The sequence below is a fragment of the Callorhinus ursinus genome, unplaced genomic scaffold (assembly GCF_003265705.2).
Source record: "Callorhinus ursinus isolate GAN/ISIS: 27379988/994484 unplaced genomic scaffold, GSC_fseal_2.0 scaffold19, whole genome shotgun sequence".
Lineage (NCBI taxonomy): Eukaryota > Metazoa > Chordata > Mammalia > Carnivora > Otariidae > Callorhinus > Callorhinus ursinus.
This window is the reverse complement of record NW_027397081.1, coordinates 6,931,070-6,943,118: the sequence shown is the minus strand read 5'-3', so window position 1 is coordinate 6,943,118 and position 12,049 is coordinate 6,931,070. Positions and strand designations below refer to the sequence as shown.

Genomic DNA, 12,049 nt, shown 5'->3' with positions numbered 1-12,049 from the left:
ATTTTCAGTGTAGTTTTGATGACCAGCACACAGCACCCCCAAAACACTATCACGTTTCCAAAGCATATAGAATCCCAAGTCCACTGTTAGGTCCAGCATGGGAGAGACCTGGGAATTTGGTTGGAGTCCAAGGTACTCCAAGATTCATTGTTTCCTCCGAGGGCTCTAGAACTTCTGAGAGTCAGGGATTCTTTGAAGTGGCCCAGGAGATATAACTGGATTTTGCAATTCTAGATCCCTCAAAAGCAAAGACTCTCAGAAGGACCAGAAGAAAGGACTAAAAATTCTTGGACAACCCTGGTATGTTCAAAATACCTTATAGTGCAATCAGAAATTTAAGAATACTTATAAAAATTACGATAACTCAGATTTGTATTGGTATTCTGGAGTCTATAAAGCACTTTTACATATATTATCTCAGTTGTTCTCAAGAACTATGCCCATTAACACTCATCATTATGTTCCTTTTAAAGATGAGCAAACTAGGACTCAGGGAGTCCTGCCAAAGTGATTTGCCACCAGTCCCAGAGCTAGTAAGAAGCAGAGTCAGGACCAAAATCTAGATATTCCAACTCCTAGATGTATGTTTTCTGCCACTATATTTAACATCCATTTATTTAAATCTATTGTTCCTCAAGTTATTATAATTCAACTTTTTCAAAGATAGAACAACATGACTGGTCACTAAATTCTAAACATTAAAATTCATAACCAGCTTGCTGAAAAACGCTCATACAGTGTGTGGCACAATAGAAATTAGTCAGAACAATGCAACTCTGAGTAACTAACTGCAGGGGCTTCTCATGCCCTCTTCCTCTCCCCCACCCCACCCAGACATAAAAGGACAGCACCGTACCCCTTCTTTGAGCCACGGGGTCAAAACACATGTAAGGTTCTCTTGGGTTCTGTTATTTTTTTTTCCTCACATTTTCTTTCTGGTCCCTCAAAAATGTAAATGAAAGAGGCCCTTACCATGTAAATAAAATCTCAGGCTCCTGTTGCCCACTGGGTGTGTGTGAAGAAAACACTGTCCCTACGTTCGGCACTGTCTGTCTGGAATAGCTCTTTTTGAGGAACTTGATTAACCTTGCTTAACCCCAGTTTTATTTACCTGTAAAAAGGGAATGACCATCCCCAACCCACGTGGTTGTGCTGAGATTTAAGAAGGGACTGTACAGGAAGGTGCCCAGCCTAGAAACTGTCAGCCCTCTTTCTCCCTCTCCTCTCTAGAAATGACGTAAGCCCTGAGGAAGCACAGACTTCATTCTATCCCTCTTAGATGTCTGCATGATGCTTGGAAACACACAAGGAATGAAACAGAGCTTTTGGGCATTAATTCCTTATTTGAGCTGCTGATCGCGCAGAAAGCAATCAATCGTGTTGACTTCAGCAGTTACCAGCTAAATTAGCAGCTTTTTCTTATAATGTCTGTTCTTCATGGAAAATTGCCATATAAACTGATACACAGGCCACTTACGCATTGGCAGAGCATTCTCCCAGGTTGAAATGAGCTCGAGACACAATACTGGGCCCCTGCTGGGACCATAAGAACTAAGGTCTAGTTCCAGCCCTGTTTTACTGGCTTTGTGATCTCAGCTATGTCTTTGGAGTTCAAGTTACCAATTAATAAAAGGTGCACATTAAATTAAACCCTCTTCAAAGTTGCTTTTACCCCTATATTTTGTGATTCTTCCAAGAATAATCCTTAAATGTGTAGACTTAATATGATCAAAATTTCATGGTTTGGTCACCAAATTATTGTTTTTAAAGTTGGCATTAAGCTGACAGTGTTCTTCTAAGAGTGAAATCAACCAGGGATATTACTGTTGAATCTTGATTTTGGTTGTCAGCTTTGAGGCTCATGATTTTACAATCTGGTTTATTTTAAGTCAAACTATTCTGATTGCTACTTTGGTTAAATTAAGGGAAAAAATTCTTCTGAAAGAATACAATCTCTTAGAACATTTGGTCTTTTACAGAGGAAGGATAATGATGTAGATACCCAGAATTTGGTCTGTCCCTACACTGGGCATATAGTTTTATTCTTCAAATAAGGATAATGGGGTTATACAGTTACAATATTTTTATCCCCTTACAACAAAACAAACAAAAAATACTGTATTCCTTAACTTTAGCTCCACTTCTCTGATCACTTTAAAGTAAACTCATTTAAAAGTTGTCTACATTTGCTATATCCAATTTCTCTGTCCTCATTCCCTCTTAAATTCAGTCTCGTCAGGCTTTCTTCCCATCACCCTACACTGATAAGTGTTCTATCAAGTCACCAATGATTACCATGTTGCTAAGGGCAATGACTGATTCTCCCTTCTCATTCATCTTGATCTACTGAAATACTGGGTACAATATTGGATACACTCCTTCCGTTAACTTCTTTCACTTGGCTTCCAGCACACCACACATTACCACCTTTCTTTCTACCTTAATGGCCACTCTTTCTTAGACTTCTTGCTGGTTCTTTCTCATCTTCACAGCCTCTAAATACATCCTGTCTTATGACTTTAGATATCATCTACGTGCCAATGACTCAAAAATTTCTATCTGTAGCATGGATTTTCCCCCTAACTTCTCGTTTCATATATCCAGTTGCCACTCAACATTTCTACTTAAATGTCCAGTAAATATTTCATAGACAATATGTCCAAAACTTGACTTAGTGCGGAGCTTGCTTCTCCCGTAGCCTTCCCCATCTCAGTTAACAGCAAACAGCTCAGATCAAAAGCACTTTTAGCTTTCTTTTTGTCTCTTACAGTATATCTCATCCATCAGCAAATCCTGTTGACTTTATCTTCAAATTAAGATTCTAACCTATTCTCATTATATATATGACTGCTATCAAGCCACATCATTTCTTACCTGGCTTACTGGACCATCATGGACCAAGCCACATCATTTCTTACCTGGATTACTGAGAAACATCTCCTAACTATTCTCTCTAATCCTGCCCCTGCTCTCTGAGAGAATATATTCAATACAGCAGCTTAGGTTATTCCACGGAAACAAGACAGATCACGCTTTAAAGTTCCAATGTCTCCCCCATGTTACTCAGAGTTAAAGCCAACTTACTTCACAGTCTGTCCCTTAGTCATCTCGCTAACCTCATATTCTTCCCCTCACTTATTCTATTCCTGCCACAACGGTCTCTTTGATGTTCTTTAATGGACCAGGCATAGTCCCACCCCAGGGCATTTGCACATACTGTTTATTCAGCCTAGAATTCTCTTCTCCCACACATTTACATAGCTTGGGCCCTCATCTCTTTCACATTTTGGTTTGATTGCCCCCTTCTGAGTGAGACCTTTTCAAATGAGTCTATTTAAAATTGCAACTTGCTTACCCCACCCTACCCAATACTCTCTACCCCCCTTCCCTACTTTATTTTTCTCCATAACACTTTCTTTTCCTAACGTACTATATAATTTACTTATTTATTTGCTTGCTATTGATTTCCTCCCACTAGAATATAAGCTTCAGGAGGGTAATAATTTTTCCTATTTTATTCATTTCTAGAATCTCAACTCCTGTAATGGTACCTGGCACAGGGTACCACATTATGAATAAAATATGTTATGTTGAGATTTTGAGTGATGTTGTGATTTTGCCTACTCCTGTACAAGGAGGCATATCTCCACACCATTTTTGTGGAAGTCTCAAATGCAGAGCATTCTGTTTTTCTTTATGAGCTTTTTGGAATCCCATGGAGTGGCAGAGATGAGGAACCTCTTTGGAACAAGCAGGCCGCAATGATCTTAACACAATTCCGGGTCATCTCACTGTCAACTTCTCCAAATAACAGGTAATTTATATCTTTAAATTAGATCATGTCATTACCTTCTACTCCAGTTGTTGAAGGTCAAAATCTCCCATTCTGTTTTAGCTCCAGGCACTTTAAACTAGTGGTCTTGTTATGCCTTGGGACATATTTGCTGCCAACAGCAGAAAAAAAAAAAACAACAGACATAAGTAAGGTTGTCCCACTTACTCATTTTTTAGCACTTGCTTCAAACCCCACCTCTTCTCTAGAGTTTTTCTTGAACCCACCTCTGCCCTCTTAATAACTTAGGAATCTTTCCCTCATTTTTGCCATCCTAATAATATTCCTATTATAGCACTTGAAATATATATAATGTCAATGTACATATTTGTTTTTAAGTCTGTCTCTTCCATTAGAATGCAAGTCCCTCAGTTCAGACCTTCTTTGTCTTCATAACCCTAGAAACTAGATAGGGCCTGGTATACAGAAAACTCTCAAAAAATATTGGTCAAATGAATGAATACAGGTGAACAATCAGTGACCAAATGATGGTGGCTTGCCAAGGTCACACCAACAAAAAGTTTACCTGGAGATATTGTAGTAAGTATTATAATCATTATCACTATTATTATCCCAGTCTTCATCATCAAAGAACTCTGTACGGTGCTAGGCTAGGGTCCCTCTGCATAAGGACATTAACAGTCACACTGAAGAAATAGGCATGCACATAAAAAGGAAACTAACAATAAAAAGGAGCACAGGATAAATGTTCAGGGAGTTGGACAGACAAAAGAGCAGTCAAGGGTGATCAAGAAGATATGAGCATTGAACTTTGTTTTGAAAGACGGAATGACTGAGATGTTTGTACAGAAGAGGGAGTTCATCCCAGGCAGCTCTGACCAGAGCAGATCCTGAGAGACATAGACTGCGCATCTCCACTCTTCGGTGAGGCATGTTAAATAGGAAGTCACTGAAAAATGGGATGTTTTCATCAGACTCAAATTCTTCACTTTCAAAGAACGTGAATTCTTGATTTAGACAAAATAAGTGAGATGTCATGGGAAAATACAGAATCAAAAGAACTAGAGTTCTAGTTCAACGTCTTCCTCATTTGAGATTTTGAGCTTGAGAATCCTCCTCCATTTCTTGAAGAACCACTTCTTTGTGGAATGGAAGGTAGATGTGCCTTTGCAGGTCATATAAATGTGTACGGTAAATAAAGCAGATGAGGAAGTGAATTCTTTAAAAATGGTAAGTGCAATATATCTCTAGAGACTTTTTTGAAGATTAGGATTTACCCTGATTACAGAGTCAGGGTATTTGTTAGCCACGATGAGCTGCCTCCCTTCCTACAAATTCCATGACTTCTTAGCCTTATAGGACACATGCTATAACAAAATGGGTACTTCTACAATGCTGCTGGGACAACAGAAACCATGGCTAAGATTCACAGAGTACTCACTGCACGCTGGGCGTATTTCTCAGCTAGACACTTCCTTTAATCCTTGCAGACTTATTATTATCCCTGTTTCACAGATAAGGACACTGAGGCTCATGTGGTATAAGCCTGTCATACTGTCCCCAAAGCCATCCTCCTAACCATCATGCTTGACGGCTCCGAAAAGACCCTAAACAAGTAAATTAAAGTCATGATTCCTAATAAAAGCTGTAGGGTCTTTACTTTGATATTAAAAACCTGGCAAAGAAGAAATAACTCTTCTGCTGGTTTAAACTCCTACAAGAGATACAATAACAAGAACAGAAAGTTCTTTTTGGACAGCACAGAGAGTTTTAAAATAGAGGTAAAATCAGAACCCGAAGAGAGGTTGCATGTCATGGAGCCTACTACTTTGCCATCCAACATATGAACTTAGCACTACTTTGGGTGAGAAAGTATAATCAGATAATCATGTTCAGCCTATGCAAGGGGGAAAAAAAAACAACCAAAAAGGACAAAGTGGCAATAGGGAATAATTCCAGAAATTTTGCTTTAATAAAATAAGTTTCCTAATGTCATCAGTAGGAAATGCAGAATTCATGAGTAAAGAATGTTAACAACTCAGAAGAATTTAGCAGGTTGTTCTCTGGTGTCAAGTGTGCTGTTGGGCATGCAGTTTAAATAATTCAAAGATTCCTCAAAATCATGAACAAATGATATGTCATGGATGCCCCCCACTCTGCCCCAAAATGGAAAACGAATCTCTAAAGATGGTAGAGACTAATCTCTTTCCTTAGGGCAAGGCACTCTTTATACTAGTCAATTATGCTTGTTTCTTCCATGAGAGACCATAAGCAGGTCTTTGAAGGAAGATAGGATTCCACTCACTTGTGTTTGTAATCTCAGTATCTCGCACCTAGCCTGATACAGCCAAGTTTCAGTGGACGTTTGATAAATACAAGACTGGCAGACACAGAGAAAAAGACAGAGAAAGAAATTTATTTATTTTTTAAAAGATTTTATTTATTTATTTGAGATAGAGATAGAGAGAGAGAGAGAGAGAGCAAGAGGACAGTGGGAGAGGGAGAAGCAGGCTCCCCACTGAGCAGGGAGCCCAGTGTGGGGTTCTAGCCCAGGACCCCAGGATCATGACCTGTCGAAGGCAGATACTTAACTGACTGAGCCACCCGGGCACCCCAAGAAATATATTTTTGACAATGAAATCAACTTCCATCTCCTAGCTGATAATGTCTCATCAAAACTGAGTATCAAACAACTCACTCTCATTTGGTCTCTAAATTTAGGGCGAGTTCTTTTAGACTTAACTCTATTATTTTCTAATTGACTGTTAAGAATTGGAGTTTTATTGCAACTCATAGGCTTCTAGCAAATAAATTAAAGCTATAACATAATAAAGTTTGAGTCTACAGAGTTGTTTTCAAAACATTTCTGGAATCTGCTAGATGAGAAAAGAGGTTTTATTTTTGTTTTTAAACACAGCAAACCCTTGTATCAGTCAGGGTCTCACCAGAGGGTAGGGAGACTGGTATTATATATATATTAAGAGATTTATTGCTTGAAACATACAGCTGACCTTTGAACAACCCAGGGGTTAGGGACACTGACCCTTTGTGCCCTTGAAAATTCACATATAACTTTGAAATCCCCCCAAAACTTAACTACTAAGATTCTACTGTTGACCAGAAGCCTTACTGATAACACCAACAGTTGATTAACATATATTTTGTATATGTATTGTTACAATATTTATATAATAAAATAAGCTAAAAAGAAAATATTATTAAGAAAATTGTAAGGAAGAAAAATACATTTGCAGTACTGCACTGTATTTATAAAACAAAAACAAAAAAACAAAAACACTGCATAGAAAGGGACCTATCCATTTCAAGCCAGTGTTGTTCAAGGGTCAACTGTATATATTAAGATATAGATTAAGATATTTATTGCATGGAAGTAGGTTATGCAACTAGGGCTTGCCAGGCAAATCCAAAATCTATGGGGGAGACCACCAAAAAGAATAGTCTGGAAATCTCAGGCATAAACATGAATGTGTATGAACTGAAACTGCATCAACAGGTGGAATTTCTGCTTTCTTTAAAAAAATGTTTTCATTTGAGTACAGTTAACACACAAAGTTACATTAGTTTCCAGTGAACAACACACAGAGATTTCACTTCTCTGTATTACGCTGTGCTCACCATAACTGTAGCTGCTCCTTGAGGCCATTCAACACTGTTACCTACAGGCTCACTGCCTATCATTCCCATGCCCTGCCTTTTATTCCTGTGACCTATTCATTCTGTAACTGGAAGCCTGTATCTCCCAGTCCGCTTCACCCATTTTGCCCACACCCCACCCATAGACTTTCTTCTTTTTCAGGGAAGCCTCAGTTCTGCCCTTGAGGTCTTTCAACTGCTTCAATCAGGTCCACCCAGATTATTTAGGATAATCTCCTTACTTAGAGTCTCCTGGTTATGATGTTAATCATTTCTACAAAATGCCTTCAGAGCAACACCTGGATTATTAGTGTTTAAATGAGTAAGTGGGGACTGTAGCCTTGCCGAGCTGCCACATAAAACTGCCCATTAAAATCCCTTTTCCAAAGTCAGATGATCCTGCCTGGAGTTTTGAAGTTATCCTATGAGCTGAACTCTCTAGCAAAACACCCCCTTACCCTGAGAGATGCCTCTGACTTGACCCTCCCCATCTCGTGGACATAGATGGCTCCAGCTTAGCAAATGTGCAATCTCCCTAGCATTTTCTCTCAAGCTGAATTCTACAGACAGTTTAAGGGCCAATGTTATATCTTAGAGTATTCTAGTTCTTCCACTGAGTTTAAACTGGCAAGTACCTCCAGAGGCCAACTTTAGAGGTTGTTTTTTATTTTTAATTAAGCCTTTAAGTGTTAGGTTCATTGTAGCTTTGCATGCGATTGTAAGAAGTAATACTGAGATATCTTCATACTCTTCACCCATTTTCCCCCAATGGGAACATCTGCAAAATGATGGCACAATATCACAATGGGGATACTGACATTGATAAAATCAAGATATGGAGCATTTCCAACCTCACAAGGATACTATTTGTTTCTTTTAGAGTCATACCTCCCACCCTCCCATACCTCCCTTCTGCATTCTTCACCCTCGCCAATCACTAACCTATTTCCCATTTCTAGAATTCTGTCACTGCAATAATGTCACAGAAATGGAATTATACAGTAGGTAAGCTTTGAGGATTGGCTGTTTTTCACTAGGCATAATTTTCTGGCATTTCATCTAGGTGGCTGATTATATCGAGAGTGTATGCCATTTTATTGCTAGTAGTGTTCCATGGTATGAATGTACCATAGTGAATGGACTAACCATTCACCCATGGGAAGACTATCTGGGTTATTTCTAGTTTTGACTATTAGAATTAAACCATTACGAGGACTCATGTACAGTTTTTGTTTTTTGTTTTGTTTTGTTTTTTAATGAACCTAAGGTTTCATTTCTGTGGGATGAATGACCAAGAGTACAATCGCAGGATTATGTGGTAGTTGCATATATAGGTTCTTTTTCTTTCTTTTATTTATTTTAGATATGTAATTCATGTACAATTAAAGTCACCTTTCAAAGTGTACATTTTTTAGTATATTCACAAGATGTTACAATCATCACCACTATAAAATTTATCACTAAATCCCAGAACGTTTTCATCCCTTTTTTAAATTTTATTATGTTATCTTAATCACCATACATTACATCATTAGTTTTTGATGTAGTGTTCCATGATTCATTGTTTGCGTATAACACCCAGTGCCCCACGCAGAACGTGCCCTCTTTAATACCCATCACCGGTCTAACCCAACCCGCTGCCCCCTCCCCTCTAGAACCCTCAGTTTGTTTCTCAGAGTCCATAGTCTCTCATGGTTCATCTCCCCCTCTGATTCCCCCCTTCATTTTTCCCTTCCTACTATCTTCTTCTTTTTTTAACATATAATGTATGATTTGTTTCAGAGGTACAGGTCTGTGATTCAACAGTCTTACACAATTCACAGCACTCACCATAGCACATACCCTCCCCAGTGTCTATCACCCAGCCGCCCCATCCCTCCCCCGCCACCACTCCAGCAACCCTCTCTTTGTTTCCTGAGATTAAGAATTCCTCATATCAGTTGAGATCATATGATAGATGTCTTTCTCTGGTTGACTTATTTCGCTCAGCATAATACCCTCCAGTTCCATCCACGTCATTGCAAATGGCAAGTGTTCATTCCTTTTGATGGCTGCATAATATTCCATTGTATATATATATACCACATCTTCTTTATCCATTCATCTGTCGATGGACATCTTGGCTCTTTCCATAGTTAGGCTATTGTGGACATTGGTGCTATAAACATTGGGGTGCACGTACTCCTTTAGATCCCTACATTTCTATCTTTGGGGTAAATACCCAGTAGTGCAAGTGCTGGGACATATGGTAACTCTATTTTCAACTTTTTGAGGAACCTCCATACTGTTTTCCAGAGTGGCTGCACCAGACTTTATGTGAAAAACCCAAAAGATTCCTCCCCAAAACTGCTAGAACTCATACAGGAATTCAGCCAGGTGGCAGGATACGAAATCAATGCACAGAAATCAGTGGCCATTCCTATACACCAACAACAAGACAGAAGACAGAGAAATTAAGGAGTCGATCCCATTTACAATTGCACCCAAAACCATAAGATACCTAGGAATAAATCTAACCAAAGAGGTAAAGAATCTGTACTCAGAAAACTATAAAATACTCATGAAAGAAATGGAGGAAGATGTAAAGAAATGGAAAAACGTTCCATGCTCGTGGATTGGAAGAACAAATATTGTGAAGATGTCAATGCCACCTAGAGCAATCTACACATTCAATGCAATCCCTGTCAAAATACCATCCACTTTTTTCAATGAAATGGAACAAATAATCCTAAAATTTGTATGGAACCAGAAAAGACCCCGAATAGCCGGAGGAATGTTGAAAAAGAAAAGCAAAGCTGGCGGCATCACAATTCCGGACTTCAAGCTCTATTACAAAACTGTTATCATCAAGACAGTATGGTACTGTCTCCCTCTGACCCTCTTCCCTCTCGTGCTCTCTATCTCTCATTCTCTCTCTCTCTCAAATAAATAAATAAAATCTTTATAAAAAAAAAAAGAGTGCCTGGGTGGCTCAGTTGGTTAAGCGACTGCCTTCGGCTCAGGTCATGATCCTGGAGTCCCGGGATCGAGTCCCACATCGGGCTCCCTGCTCGGCAGGGAGTCTGCTGCTCCCTCTGACCCTCTTCCCTCTCGTGCTCTCTATCTCTCATTCTCTCTCTCTCTCAGATAAATAAATAAAATCTTAAAAAAAAAAGACAGTATGGTACTGGCACAAAAACAGACACATCGATCAATGGAACAGAATAGAGAGCCCACAAATGGACCCTCAACTCTATGGTCAACTCATCTTGGACAAAGCAGGAAAGAATGTCCAATGGAAAAAAGGCAGTTTCTTCAACAAATGGTGTTGGGAAAATTGGACAGCCACATGCAGAAGAATGAAACTGGACCATTTCCTTACACCACACACAAAAATAGCCTCCAAATGGTTGAAAGACCTAAATGGGAGACAGGAGTCCATTTTCATCCCTTCTAAAAGAAACCCCATAACCATTGGTAGTCACTCTCCATATTTCCCTCCCCATTCCCTGACAACCACTAAGCTCTTTCCTGTCTCTATGGATTTTCCTATTCTGGATAGCTCACATAACACGTGACCTTTGTGTCTTGCTTTTTTGAATTAGCATTATGTTTTTAAGCTTAATCCATGTTGTATCATGTATCTGCATTCCATTCCTTTTCACAGCTGAATGATGTTCCATCTTTTTTTTTTTTAAGATTTTATTTATTTTAGGATGAGAGGGAGAGAGTGCAAAAAGTGGGGGGAGCTGGCACAAGGAGCAGAGGGAGAGGGAGAAGCAGACTCCCCAAAGAGCAGGGAGCCCAATGACAGGGGCTCGATCCCAGGACCCTGAGATCATGACCTGAACTGAAGGCAGAAGCTTAACCGACTGAGCCACCCAGGTGCCCCTGAATGATGTTCCATTTTATAAACATACAACATTTTGTTTATCCATTGTCAGTTGATGAACCTTTAGACTGTCCTTACTTTTTGGTTATTATGAATAATGCCACTATTAACATTCATGTATACTTTTTTTGTGTGAACTTATGTTTTGATTCCTTTGGACAGATTCCTAGGAATGGAATTGCTAAGTTGTATGGCAACTCTAAGATCAACTTTTTGAGGAACTATTTTCTAAAGTGAAGTAACATTTAATCTTGTGATCTTTGTTTGATCCCTCCTCCCCTTCTTACAAGTCATTTTCCTAAAAGTTCTAAGTTTTACATTTTACATTTTACATTTACATCCATGATCCATTTTGAGCTAATTTTTTGTGTAAGGTATAAGACTTAGTTCAAGGTTCATTTCTTTGCCTATGGATGTTCAATTGCTCCAGCATCATTTCTTGAAAAGGCTAGCTTTTCTCCATTTAAGTGTTGAAAGCAAAAGTAATAGTCCCAATCCCCATCACTTAAACAAGAGAATATATTTTTGACTTTTAACCAAAAGGACAAACAATTAAAACAGCAACACCAACTGAGCATGGGATATGACCATCACCCTGGTGAATTCTTGGGGTTCCTCTGTGCATTCCTAGTACTTTCTGTGCTGTGTGGATTTTTTGGATTCCACCATAGACCTTATGATTGGGAAGAACTCCAGAGGCTGGTGCTCTGTGAGTGAAATCTGGAGCTCTT

At 39.1% G+C, this 12,049-nt stretch overlaps 1 long non-coding RNA gene across 1 annotated transcript in view; it reads left to right on the top strand.

Moving 5' to 3' along the window:
• The first annotated feature begins 211 nt into the window (after positions 1-211).
• Positions 212-12,049, top strand: part of LOC112840584 (uncharacterized) — a 57,817-nt gene continuing 45,979 nt past the window's right edge. Inside the window, exons 1-2 of the long non-coding RNA XR_012381471.1 lie at positions 212-300; positions 3,702-3,814. This is a non-coding gene — a long non-coding RNA (uncharacterized lncRNA). The remainder of the gene's footprint in view (positions 301-3,701; positions 3,815-12,049) is intronic.